General features: G+C 39.2%; 1 pseudogene; it reads left to right on the forward strand.

Moving 5' to 3' along the window:
• The first annotated feature begins 279 nt into the window (after nt 1-279).
• LOC132613128 (G-type lectin S-receptor-like serine/threonine-protein kinase At4g03230) lies at nt 280-3,916 on the forward strand (annotated as a pseudogene).
• Nucleotides 3,917-13,580: the final 9,664 nt, after the last annotated feature.

A 13,580-nucleotide genomic window follows, 5' to 3' on the forward strand; every position in this document is an offset into this window, starting at 1 on the left:
ACTATAAATTATTGTAATTTCACCAACAGGTAATCTTTCCAACTATTACATTGGTATATGGTATAAACAAGTAAACCCACAAACCATAACTTGGGTAGGAAATAGGGAGAATCCCCTTTCTTCTTCCGAGATGGAGTCCGCACAGCTCAAAATTATAAACGGCAACTTGGTGCTTCTTAACGGGAGTGGGCTCCCCATTTGGTCGACAAATATAAATTCAAGGACCATGGAGGGAGTAAATAATACGAAAAATATAAGTTCCCGGGGGTTAATAGGACCATGAAACCTGTGGTGGCAATTCTTCGTGATGATGGGAATTTGATTCTGAACCATGGGTCCGAGTCATTGTGGCAAAGTTTTGATCATCCGAGCCAACATTTATGCCTGGTTCTAAACTTGGATACAATAAAAGAACTAAAACAAAACAAGTTCTCACGTCTTGGAAGAACTCTGAAGATCCTACTCCAGGGCTCTTTTCCCTTGAGATGGAACCTAACGGTGAGTTCTTTATTAAGTGGAACAAGACTGGAAAGTACTGGTCAAGTGGACAGTGGAATGGACAGAGCTGGGGCACGGTACCATTAAAATCAAGTCCCGTGTACAACTTCACATTTGTAAATAATGCGGATGAGATATATTGGACATATTTTATTTCTAATCCTTCATTGTTGTCAAGATTCATAGTGGATGTTACCGGGGAAACTAGGACACTAGCATGGTTGAATAGTACCATGCAGTGGAGTATGTTTTTTGCTCAACCACAACAACCATGTGATGTTTACGGTTATTGTGGTGCATATGGTGCCTGCAATAGTACTTCTTGTGTGGATGTTTGCCTGGCTTTATTCCTAGATCAAACAAGGATTGGGATTTGAACAGCTTCGCTAGTGGTTGTGTGAGGAAAACAACCCTCAAGTGTACTGGTAAGGCTACTAATGCTTCTGCTTTGGAGGAGGACAAGTTCTGGATGCACTCTCACATGAAATTACCGGTCAATAATCACATTCGAACTGTTGGTAGTGCAGCAGAATGTGAATCAACTTGTTTGAACAATTGCTCTTGCACTGCTTATGCTCCACATGGCAACAAATGTCTAACTTGGGATGGAGGCCTCTTTAACTTGCAACAACTCTCCCAAGATGATGCTAATGGAACGACGATTTATGTCAAACTAGCTGCTTTTGAATTTAGAGTTGCAACAGGTATTCACAAACAATTCAACCTTTTGGCTATAAGTAATTACTTCGTTGGTTTCATTTTATATAATGGTGCATGTTTGACTCAGTGTGGAGCTTAAGAAAGAAAAAGAGACTTCCGTCACATGCCAAAAGTACTCTTTTGTAATTTATGGTTTTAAACCAGCTATACTATTTTTATGATTGTACGTAAAAGCATCTCATTGGTAATTTAATCCAAAATATAAAAAGATATTATTCTTCTCTGAAGCATACTAAAATGAAAAGAGAGTAGTATAAAATCAAAGAGGAAAAGTTATATAGTGGTACTATAACTATATTATATATTTATTTACAGCGCATGTCTTTTTTCCTGCAGAAGTTGCATACCAAACGCCAAAATCAACAAGGCTAAAGTTGTTCTTGTTATTGTTACTACAATTGCTTCTACTCTTTTCCTATGTAGCGTTATCTACCTTTTATATAGAACAAGAAGACCAGCAAGAACAAAAGGTACTTAAATGAAAATACTCTGTTCTCAATGAATTATTAATTACTTAATGTAGAGCTTTACAGTTATTTATTCATACTCTTTTTTCTTATTGTCAAGGAAATCCATGGCTAAGCTGGTTGAACACTGTAGAAGGAGAAAACGACATAATAAACAATGAGGATGCGAATGGCATCGATGTTCCATTCTTTAGTTTTGACAGCATTTTAGAAGCAACAGATAACTTCTCAGAAGAAAATAAGCTAGGACGCGGTGGTTTTGGTCCTGTTTATATGGTTATTGCAAATCATCACTTGTTTGTTTGTTAAATCCTATGTATTTCTTCTTAAGATAATAATTACGTACTGGAATTAATTTCAGGGGAAGTTCGAGGGAGGACGAGAAAGTGCCATTAAGAGGTTATCAGCCCAGTGGGGTCAAGGCATAAATGAATTCAAGAATGAAGTAGTACTGATTGCACGACTTCAGCACCGAAATCTCGTTAGACTTATGGGCTACAGCGTCCAAGCAAACGAAAAGATTTTACTCTACGAGTATATGCCAAACAAAAGCTTAGACACCTTTATTTTTGGTTAGTGTTTGCATATGATTTCAAGTTGATTTCTCGGATGGTCGCTTAACTAATAGTTATTATTTCAAAAAGTCACTTTCTCTGTTGAAGGAAATTGGAATCAAGAAGAAAGATACTTATCGAGATAATAACAATTAATTGAGTGACCATTTGAGAAATCAACCCTATGATTTCCTTAATTCTTAATGTAAAGTGCTATTTTTTGTTATTGATTATTAGTTATTACCATTTGTTTTCTGTATGATAACTATACAAGACGAAAGATATCATGTGTTATTAGATTGGAAAAGGCGATCTGATATCATGTTGGGGATTGCTCGAGCGCTTCTTTATTTGCACCGTGATTCAAGGTTGAGGATCATTCACAGAGATTTAAAGACAAGTAACATATTACTAGATAAAGAGATGAACCCCAAGATTTCAGATTTTGGCTTAGCAAGGATCGTCCAGGGGAATAGTACGGAAGCCAATACAAAAAAAGTCGTCGGAACATAGTAAGCTCAACTTGTGGCTGCAAATCATACTAATTTTTGTACTTGAATGCATATAGTCTATCACCTTCTACAATTTTGTGTAATATTATTAATCAATTGGCGCTGTTCAGTGGTTACATGTCTCCAGAATATGCATTAGATGGAGTATTCTCAATCAAGTCCGATGTTTTTAGCTTTGGAGTAGTTATGCTTGAGATAATCTATGGCAAAAGAAATACGGGATTTATCAGCGGGAAGAAGCCTTAAACCTCCTAGGTCATGTGAGTGAAAGTTTCTGAACTCTAGGCCCTCTTTGGGGGTTGATTTCTCCTATCGTCACTCAACTAATAGTTATTATCTCAGAAAGTTACATTTCTTCTTGATTTCAATTTTCTTTAACAAAGAAAGTGATTTTCTGAGATGATAACTATTACTATTGAATGACCATATGAGAAATCAACTCCCCTCATTACTAATCTTCAGTTTGGTAATAACTTACCCTTATTAACTCTAAAATTATATCTCAGGCATGGAGATTATGGAACAAAGGAAATGCAATGTGTTTACTTGATGAATCACTAATTGAATCATGTAATGAAGAAGACGCATTGAAATGCATTCATATTGAGCTCTTGTGCGTACAAGAAGATGCTGGTGTTCGTCCAAACATGCCGAATGTAATTATAATGCTTGGCAGTGAGATCACATCTCTACCGAAACCTAATAAACCTGCTTTTACAGCTAGAACAACTTCGTCCTCTAGTAACTCATACATCAACTCCAACAATGAGTTGGCAATTACACTGGAAGATGGGAGATAGCTTGGCTTTCTAAATTGATTGTGTTTGTCCTATTTTACTGTCTAGAAATTGGAAATACACTCCTACCTCCACGCAAAGAAGCAGATAAAATTTCTTTGTAACTTCTTTAAAATGATCAAACTATTTCTTTTCTGTATTTCGTTCTTCCTTTTTTTTCTTGTTTTTTTTTTCTGAACATTCATTTTGTTTACTTGAGTAATTTTCTGAAAAGATGATTTTAGTTGTTTTTCAATCCAGTTATGTCTCTGTCCATGTGCTTTCGGTTCTACCCCGATGTAAAGAGACATAAGACACTACTTTATTTTTTAATTTCTCCGGGATAAGTGTCTTGAGGAGAAATTTTATTTTGTGAGTCACATAACCAATCTTACTTATGTGAGTCTAATTTATTATTTGATAAGTGGATTAATGGGTTCCACAAGCTTGTTTTTAAGCATAAAATAAAAAAAGACAATATTAAAGTCTACATTTTTCCTTATTAGGATGCTTAGTTAAAAGGAAATTAAAAAGTAAAAAGATCCCCTAATCGGCTTTGATGACATCATAACAAAAACGTTGTTCTTGGAATATTTAGTTGCTGCAAGGTCTTTGCTTTTATTATAATTCTTAATTGAAAGTTTTTACATTTTAGGATCCAATCTAACTTAAAAGCATGAGCAATTTCTACACTTGTAAAAGAATTAACTTCTTTCCTGCAATCAATTAAAATAAGAAGAGAAACTTTGAGCCAGTACTGATTCATGATCATGTAAATATCCTATAAATTTACTCAATTAAGATCATATTTAATTTAAAATTCATGAAAAATAAAATCTAAAGTAATTGATAATCCAGTTTACTTCCGTAAAGACCAAACGACCATATATGTATGTATTTGGGAATTGAGAATTTGAGATTGATCTTTTAGAAAAGTCTAGGATGCCGTTAGAAGATCTTTACTTTTAATTTCCTTTAGCTAAGCACCCTTTTAAAAAAAAAAAGCCAAGCATCCTAATAAGGCAAAATGTAGATTTTAGTATTGTCTTTGTTATTTTATGCTTAGAAACAAATTTGTGGGGCCATGCGTTCACGTGTTAAATAATAAACTAGACTCACATAAGTGATGTTGCTTATGTGACCGACAATATAAAATTTCTCAAATTAGTTAGACCTTAAATATTAATCTAAGCGCGAGAAAATCTATAAATTCTATTGGACACTCATGCCGCCCGCTAATTAAATAAGCAAGAGGTCAATTGTCCCAAGATTCATGAATTAATGTAGAAACCTACTATTACCACCACAAATACAAGACCAACAAATCTAGAAAAATAAGTCAAGCGTTTGAAGTGAAAATGGGATTTCAAAGTAGTAGATAACAAAAATGATTGAAATATAACTATTATTCTTATTAATGCCATAAGCTGCATCTTTCACTTGAAAACAAAATTAAAATGCTACAAATTAAATTCCATTTAAGTACAAGGCATAAAACTTGAACTTTTAACATGAAACGTGAACTTTTATTGATGTTTGACTTGGCAGACTAAGTGCTAATAACTCCAAGCTGAATGGATAAAAACATGACCGAAGGAGTTTTGATTTTTAAATATATTCAAGTACTGAAACTTATCCTTGACATTTGATAGCTTGAAATTCACCATTTAAGAATGTTTACCCCTTAAAAAGGTAACAATTGAATTTGTACGTGGTTTAAAGGATATGTCGCTTGATTCGTTTGTAGAGCAAAAGAATAACAATAACGAAATAAAGATTGTGAATAGGAAGATAAGAAAAAGCTTAAGTGTCGATTGCAACAAATGGCCCGGACTGAGGCCTAAATTCCTCGAACCAAATCTGTGGGAATTTTATCCTTTGATGTTTTCAGAACTTTGACAATTAGGGTTTCAATATGATAATGTAGAAGATAGTAAAATCAGATGCCCCTATTGAGGATTTACCCCCCTATAAATAGTACAAGTATTTGTGTTCAAAAAGCTAACTAAATCAATTGCGATAATGATCCCCGAAATCTCGGGCTTGACAGTTGTACGACGCGCCGTGTGGAGTGAAATCCGCAACGGACCGGATTTCTCGCCAGATTATCAACTGGAAACGTACTCTTCGGGAGTTACTGGGTTCGGGTGTCTGAGTCCGAAACGTCCCTATCCGATTAGACGATAGTCCCTCCATTTTCCGGAGGAAAGTATTAACTCCGGGAAATGGATCCGAATAAAGCCGAGCAGTCTGTACCTAGCCGCCTTTGAAAAGACATTCCATCAGCCTTGCACTCTGTCCGATGCCGATTCTTCACTGTTACCGTAGCCTAATCAATATCGAGAATCCACCCCTTATCAGAACTTTAAACCTTTCAACTTCTCACCTTTTACTATATAAATCCTATGCTACCTATCTTGCCCTGCACTTGGCAATAAACCCTAAATTCTAAACCCTTTTAAAATCCTTATTTGCAACTGTTTGATTCTAAACCTCTTTTTCAACAATGGATTCCATACCGCTGCTAACATCCTCCCTGCCGGCTTCAAAATATGCGAATGACTGCAAAGTTTCTTCCCACTTTGAATCTGTGGAAAAATTCGAGTCCTATATTGGTGCCGCCACTATTCCCGCAGTTCGGAATGATTCTAACTTGGGCGTGGATGTTGACATCCGCCCTGTTGAACGAGGGGTAAGAATCAACCACCATATTACTGGTTATTCGTTTGCATATACTTACCCTTTTGCTATTGGATTTTCTCTTCCTATCCCCCAAGTGACAGAGGACTTTTGCCGCCGATTCCGGGTCTGTATCGGCCAAATTACTCTGCAGATTTGGAGGCTCGTATACTGCCTTGATATTTTGGCCAACATAGCTGGGGTTTCTTTTACCCTTGACCACCTAATCCATATTTACGTTCCCCGATTGATCCGAGGTGGCATAATCCATTTGTATCCTCGTGGGGCTCGAGGCCTTATAGACCCTGAGGATGATTTTGATAGGGGATAGTTGCACCGGTTTGTTATGATTCGCACGGACCAGCTCCATCATTCTCTGTTCGTAGGTTTCCCTAAAGTGTGGAATCCTACCTCGGATCCAATCGAACCCGAACTCGTGATCACTATCTTTAAGTGGGTAGTTGCTCTGTTAGGCGCCTCTCGTGACGTGGGCCGCTCTTGGAGGAACATGGCACCCGAAGGGTAGAGAGGCAAAAACCACGGTGAGTTTCGACATGCTTGTGAAATTTCTAAGGTAAGTTTCATGATCATTCCATGTTGTTTAAGGTATTGAGAGGTTGAAAGACTTAGATTATGAAAGGAAATAGAAAATGGGTTACAAAGATGAAAATAATGAGATTTTGAGTAGTAGCTTGAGATGAGTCATGATCTTTGATATGTTGTGCTTATAAAAATGTTATGAATGATGTTGAGAACCTGGGATGAGCATTATATGTGAGGAAACGTATTAGTGTACTATGACTATGATTATGGATGAATTGAAGTGAAAATTGTGAAATGTGGATAATGTAGATGAATGAAGATTTTTGGTTATAATGTTGCGAATGTTACTATAGATGTTTGGGAGTTGATAGATGATATGGGGAAAGTTGTATAAACAAAGGAAATGCTGCCCAATTTTCTCTAGCTTTAGTGACAATGTTCATGTAACCGAGTAGCTAACGTTAATACGAACTCTCTTGAAGGTAGAAACGTGAGCGTTGAAGGAGAACGATCAAGCGATAGAATAGCTAAACAGAAAGGTATGTAAGGCTAGTCCTCTCTTTCTAAGGCATGAATCTTATGGCATGATTTTCCCTCCTTCTCCATGACTTTCCACATTCCGGAAATTATGAGCCTATGTTTATGAATGGCCCATATGAGATACATAAACGAGATATGTCATGAGTATGATAGTGATAATGACGAGTTAAGTCTAAAGATCCTAAAGTTAATGATTCTAACTATGATCCATCGATGTTGTTCATTGTATACACTCACCTTATATGCTAATTCCTTCAAGGTGAGGCAGAATGCTTATGAAACTCCATAATGGAATTGGGGGTTCATGACCTTATGTCACCCCGATAAAGTATAGTTATTTATGAGTTCTTATGCATGCATTATGATGAGTACATGATGATGATATTACACCGCGCCTATATGGCCGGGCAGACACCGCTAAGGCGGGAAGCGTATACACCATGTCCAGATGGCATGGGCAGACACCACTAGTGGGCGGCATGAGATGATTACCCCGGACGCGGAAGGCCTGGACGCAGGCTAATGATGATCACACCGTACCTAGATGGTCGGGCAGCTTATATAGATATGCATACATGATATGATGATGTTTATGAAGTGAGTTAACATGCTTTATTTCTATTAAAGCTAACAGGCCGTTACAGATTGTTCTCCATTTGATATTCCCCTGTCTCATTGATGTATTGTTATTGTTTATGCCTTACATACTCAGTACAATATTCGTACTGACGTCCTTTCCTTTGGACTGCGTTCATGCCCACAGGTAGACAGGGAGGTGATCCAGATTCATTGGAGCTATCAGCAGACTTTGAGAGCATTCCATTGTTCCGGAGGTGCCATTGCTTATTATTTTGTGTATATATTTTTGGGCAAGACGGGGTCCTGTCCCGTCCACATATCTAGTACTCTAGTAGAGGCTCGTAGATACGTATGTGTGGGTAGTATGGTCTCACGATTTCCCATTTGTATATATGTATGTATTATTTTGATAGCCAAAGGGCTTATGTATATAAAGGTAAGCATGTTTCAAATGAAAATGGTTTCTCCTATGATTATAAGTATGAGATTAATGAATGAAAGCAGGATGAGTAAGATGAACAATAGAATGAGTGGTGCTCGGTGGTTAGCTCCGGGTACCCGTCATGGCCCTAGTCGGGTCGTGACAAAAATGGTATCAGAGCAGTTCAGTCCTAGGGAGTGTCTACGAGCCGTGTCTAGTAGAGTCTTATTTATGGTGTGTTGCGCGCCACACTTATAAACAGGAGGCTACGAGGCGTCTAGGAAAAATGACCATTCTTTTCTTATGAGATCGTGCGATAGAGCCCTGTTATAAGATATACTCCTCCCTAATGGTGTGTTGTGATTTCAGCTATGCCAGTAAAGAGAAAAGCTACAGCTGCCCAGAAGGGCAAGATTACGATAGAAAGACGAGTAGAAAGGGAGCCGCCAACGAATATAGAAGAGGGTGAATCACTTAATAAGGCTCCATTTAATACCTCTCCTACTCCGCCTATTATAGAAGGACAAGAGGGAGCTTCAACTCCAGCTCCTATGCCTCCAGTTCCTTCCCCAGTTACCTCGGGCCATGAAATGATCGAGGCTATTCATTTATTGACATAGTTAGTTGCCGCCCAGGCACAGCGGCAGAGTTCGGGTTCAAGTGACAAGGCAATTAGTAATAGAGCCCGTGATTTCATGAGTTTGAATCCTCCGGAGTTTTTTGGGTCAAAGCCGGATGAAGACCCACAAGGTTTTATTGATGAAATGTTGAGAACATTGAAGATTATTCATGCTTCCGAAACTGAATCTGTGGAGTTAGCATCTTATAGACTCCGAGATGTGGTGGTCTTATGGTGTAATAACTGGATATCCTCAAGGAAAGAGAATGCGCCTCCTCCAATTTAGCAAGAATTTGTAGATGCCTTCATTCGCCACTATTTACCACCCGAGGTCCGTCAAGCTAGAGCGGATAGATTCTTGAATTTGAAGCAAGGAAATATGAGTGCCCGGGAGTATAGCCTTCAGTTTAATTCATTGGCTAGATATGCTTGGGCTATGGTGGCCGACATGGGAGACAGAGTGCACAGATTTATGAGGGGCCTAGGGCCACATTTATTTAAAGATTGCTTAACGGCTTCATTGTAAGATGGGATGGATATTTTTCGCATTCAGGCCCATGCCCAGAACTTAAAAGAGCAACAACATCCACAAAGGGGTGAACGTGATATTGATAGGGGCAGAATAAGATGGCCAGATCTATGGGTGCCGGTAGCGACTATAGAGGGGGATCAAGACAGTCATATCCTAGACACTCAGGTCAGTCGGCAACTAGTGTACCTCCACGATTTGCAGGTAGGAGGTTTGACCGCTCCATTCATACAGGAAAGGGTCAGAGCTCGAGAGCTTCAGGATCCCAGTTTAGGGGTGATTATAGCTAGAGGAGACCACCAGTCCCACGATGTAGCCAGTGTGGTAGATTATATTCTGGACAGTGTCATCGAGGTTCAGATGCTTGCTATGCCTATGGTCAGGTTGGGCACATGATGCGAGATTTCCCGTCGATGAGTGGTAGAGCTAGGGTTCAGCCCACAGAATCAGCGACTGGTTCTTCTTCTGTGCGCCTGACAGGGCAGACTCCCCAGATTCCACCAGGCCGAGGTAGAGTAGAGGGGGAGCGTCTAGTTCAGGTGGTATGCAGCCCCGTATTTATGCTTTAGCCGGACGACAGGATCTTGAGTCCTCCCCGGATGTGGTCACAGGTATATTGTCAGTATTTTCTCATGACGTGTATGCATTGATAGATCCGAGTTCTACCTTATCTTATATTACTCCATATGTTGCTGGTCGTATTGGGGTGAAACCCGCGCTAATTAGACCTTTCGAGGTATCTACTCCGGTTGGTGATCCCGTGATAGCTAGACAAGTATACAAAGATTGTGTATTTGTGATATGTTACCGCCAGACTAAAGTTGATTTAGTTGAGCTGGAAATGTTAGATTTTGATGTGATTATGGGTATGGATTGGTTAGCCTCATGTTATGCTAATGTTGATTTCCGAATGAAAGTGGTTCGATTTCAATTTTCGTGAGAGCCTGTGCTTGAATGGAAAGATAATACAACATCTCCAAGGGGTAGGTTTATTTCCTACCTTAAGGAAAGAAAGATGATAGCTAAAGGTTGCATTTATCACCTAGTCCGAGTTCATGACACCGAAGCGAAGTCGCCAACTTTCCAATCCGTTCCGGTAGTGAATGAGTTTCCGAATGTATTTCCAGATGAACTCCCAGGCCTTCCTCCGGAAAGGGAGATTGATTTTTCTATTGATGTATTACCAGACAACAAACCTATCTCTATTCCTCCTTACCGAATGACTTCTGCAGAATTGAAAGAGCTAAAGGCGCAATTGAAAGATTTGCTTGACAAAGGATTCATTAGACCTAGTTCATCACCTTGGGGAGCACCTGTCCTATTTGTAAGAAAGAAAGATGGTTCCCTACGGATGTGCATTGATTATAGACAGTTGAATAAGGTGACGATAAAGAATAAATATCCTTTCCTGAGGATCGATGACTTGTTTGATCAATTACAAGGTGCCAAGTGGTTTTCCAAAATAGACCTAAGGTCAGGTTATCGTCAAGTAAGAGTTAAAGAAGAAGATATTCCCAAAACAACTTTCAGAATGAGATATGGCCATTATGAATTCCGTGTGATGTCATTTGGGTTAACTAATGCCCCAGCAGTGTTTATGAATTTGATAAATAATATATTTAGGCCTCTTTTGGACCTGTTCGTGATAGTGTTTATCGATGATATTCTGGTATATTCTCGGACAGAATCAGAACATGCAGACCATTTACGTATTGTTCTTGGAATCCTTTGAACTCGAGAATTGTATGCAAAATTTTCAAAGTGCGAGTTTTGGATAAATTCCGTAACATTTTGGGCCATGTTATTTCAGATGATAACATTCGAGTGGATACTCAGAAAATTGAGGCTGTGAAGACTTGGCCAAGGCCTACATCGCCCACCGAAGTTCGTAGTTTTCTGGGGTTGGCAGGTTGTTATAGAAGATTCGTGGAAGGGTTTTCATCTATTTCAGCCCCATTGACGAAGCTGATCCAGAAGTCAACTAAATTTCAGTGGAATGATGGTTGCGAACGCAGTTTTCAGGAATTGAAAGATAGGCTAACTTCATCCCCAGTCTTGACACTTCCAGAATGACCGGATGGTTATGTTGTATATTGTGATGCTTCTGGCGTTGGGTTAGGATGTGTATTAATGCAACACGGTAAAGTCATTGCTTATGCTTCAAGGCAGATGCAGAAACATGAAACGAACTACCCAACTCATGATCTCGAATTGGCTGCGGTTATTCATGCACTAAAGATGTGGAGACATTACTTGTATGGTGTTCATGTTGATATCTATACAAATCACAAGAGTCTTCAATATATTTTCAAGCAGAAGGAGTTAAATCTGCGGCAGAGGCAATGGTTAGAATTATTGAAGGATTATGATGTAAGTATTTTATACCACCCCAGAAAGGCAAATGTAGTAGCTGATGTGCTTAGTCGCAGATCAATGGGAAACCTATGTGAAGTTCCTCCGGAGAAGAAAGAATTAATTCATGAGCTCCACCAACTAGCTAATCTTGGAGTTCGTTTAATTGATCCAGGCAGTGCAGGAATTGGTATTAATAATCCAACAGTTTTGTCCTTGAACATGGAAGTGAAAGACCGTCAATATGAAGATCCTCAATTGAGCCACTATAGAGACACATTTCATGAAAAAGAGAAGTTTCCATTTGAAACTCCTATAGATGGAGTTCTTAGATACCGAGGCAGGCTATGTGTTCCGAATGTTGCAGAATTACGCCGTCGAATTCTAGAAGAAGCTCATTATTCTCGGTATTCTATTCACCGGGTGCAACAAAGATGTATCATGACCTCAAGTTTATGTATTGGTGGGATGGAATGAAGAAAGACATAGCACAATTTGTAGCTCAATGTCCAAACTGTCAGCAAGTGAAAATCGAGCATCAAAAGTCAGGAGGACTATTGCAAGCAATGGAAATCCCTACTTGGAAATGGGAAGTGATCAAAATGGATTTTATTGTGGGGCTACCTCGTTCCCAAAGCAAATGTGATTCCATATGGGTGATCGTGGACAGACTCACGAAAGCAGCTCATTTTCTTCCAATCCGAACTACATACTCAGTAGAAGATTATGCAAGGTTGTACTTTAAGGATATTGTGAGACTTCATGGTGTTCCAATATCTATTATCACCGACAGAGGGGCACAATTTACAACCAAGTTCTGGAAATGCTTCCAAAAAGGTTTGGGTACTCAAGTAAAGCTTAGTACGACATTTCACCCGCAAACAGATGGGCAAGCCGAACGTACCATCCAGACCCTGGAGGATATGCTAAGAGCATGTGTTCTGGATTTCGGTGGTAGTTGGGATGACCACTTACCCCTTATTGAGTTTGCATACAACAACAGCTACCATTCCAGCATTCAAATGGCTCCGTATGAAGCTTTATATGGAAGGAAGTGTAGATCCCCAATTGGGTGGTTTGAAGTAGGAGAAGTACATGTAATAGGTCTTGAGTTAATTCAACACGCAGTGGAAAAGGTTAAGGTGATCCGAGACCGACTATTGACAGCCCAAAGTCGCCAGAAATCTTATGCGGACAACTGGCGGCGAGACTTAGAATTTCAGGTCGATGATTGGGTATTCTTAAAGGTGTCGCTAATGAAGGGAGTGATGAGATTTGGTAAGAAGGGAAAGTTGAGTCCTCGATATATAGGACCTTATAAGATTATCCGCAAGGTGGGTCAAGTATCCTATGAATTTGACTTACCCTCGGAACTTGAATCAGTCCATTCGGTTTTCCACGTCTCAATGCTCCGTAAGTGTGCTGGAGATCCTACGAGGATTTTTTCCAGTAGAGGATGTTTAAGTGACAGAGAGGTTGGCTTATGAAGAAGTACCCATTGCTATACTAGATAGGCAAGTGCGGAGACTCAGAAGTAAAGAAGTAGCCTCAGTTAAGGATTTATGGAGAAATAATAAACGAGAAGAAATGACTTGGGAGGCGGAAGAGAATATGAAGTCCAAGTACCCGCACTTATTTCAACCCCCGGAAGAGATCCGCGATGAAGCATCAAGATTATGAGGTATGTGTATTTCCTTTTTATGCATATGGGTCATGTGTGACCAAACTATATTGCTATTATATTGTGGCCCTATGAGGCATTGTTATTATGGGCTGTTGTGATAGGATGGT

This window comes from Lycium barbarum, chromosome 1 (genome assembly GCF_019175385.1).
Source record: "Lycium barbarum isolate Lr01 chromosome 1, ASM1917538v2, whole genome shotgun sequence".
Classification (NCBI taxonomy): Eukaryota; Viridiplantae; Streptophyta; class Magnoliopsida; order Solanales; family Solanaceae; genus Lycium; species Lycium barbarum.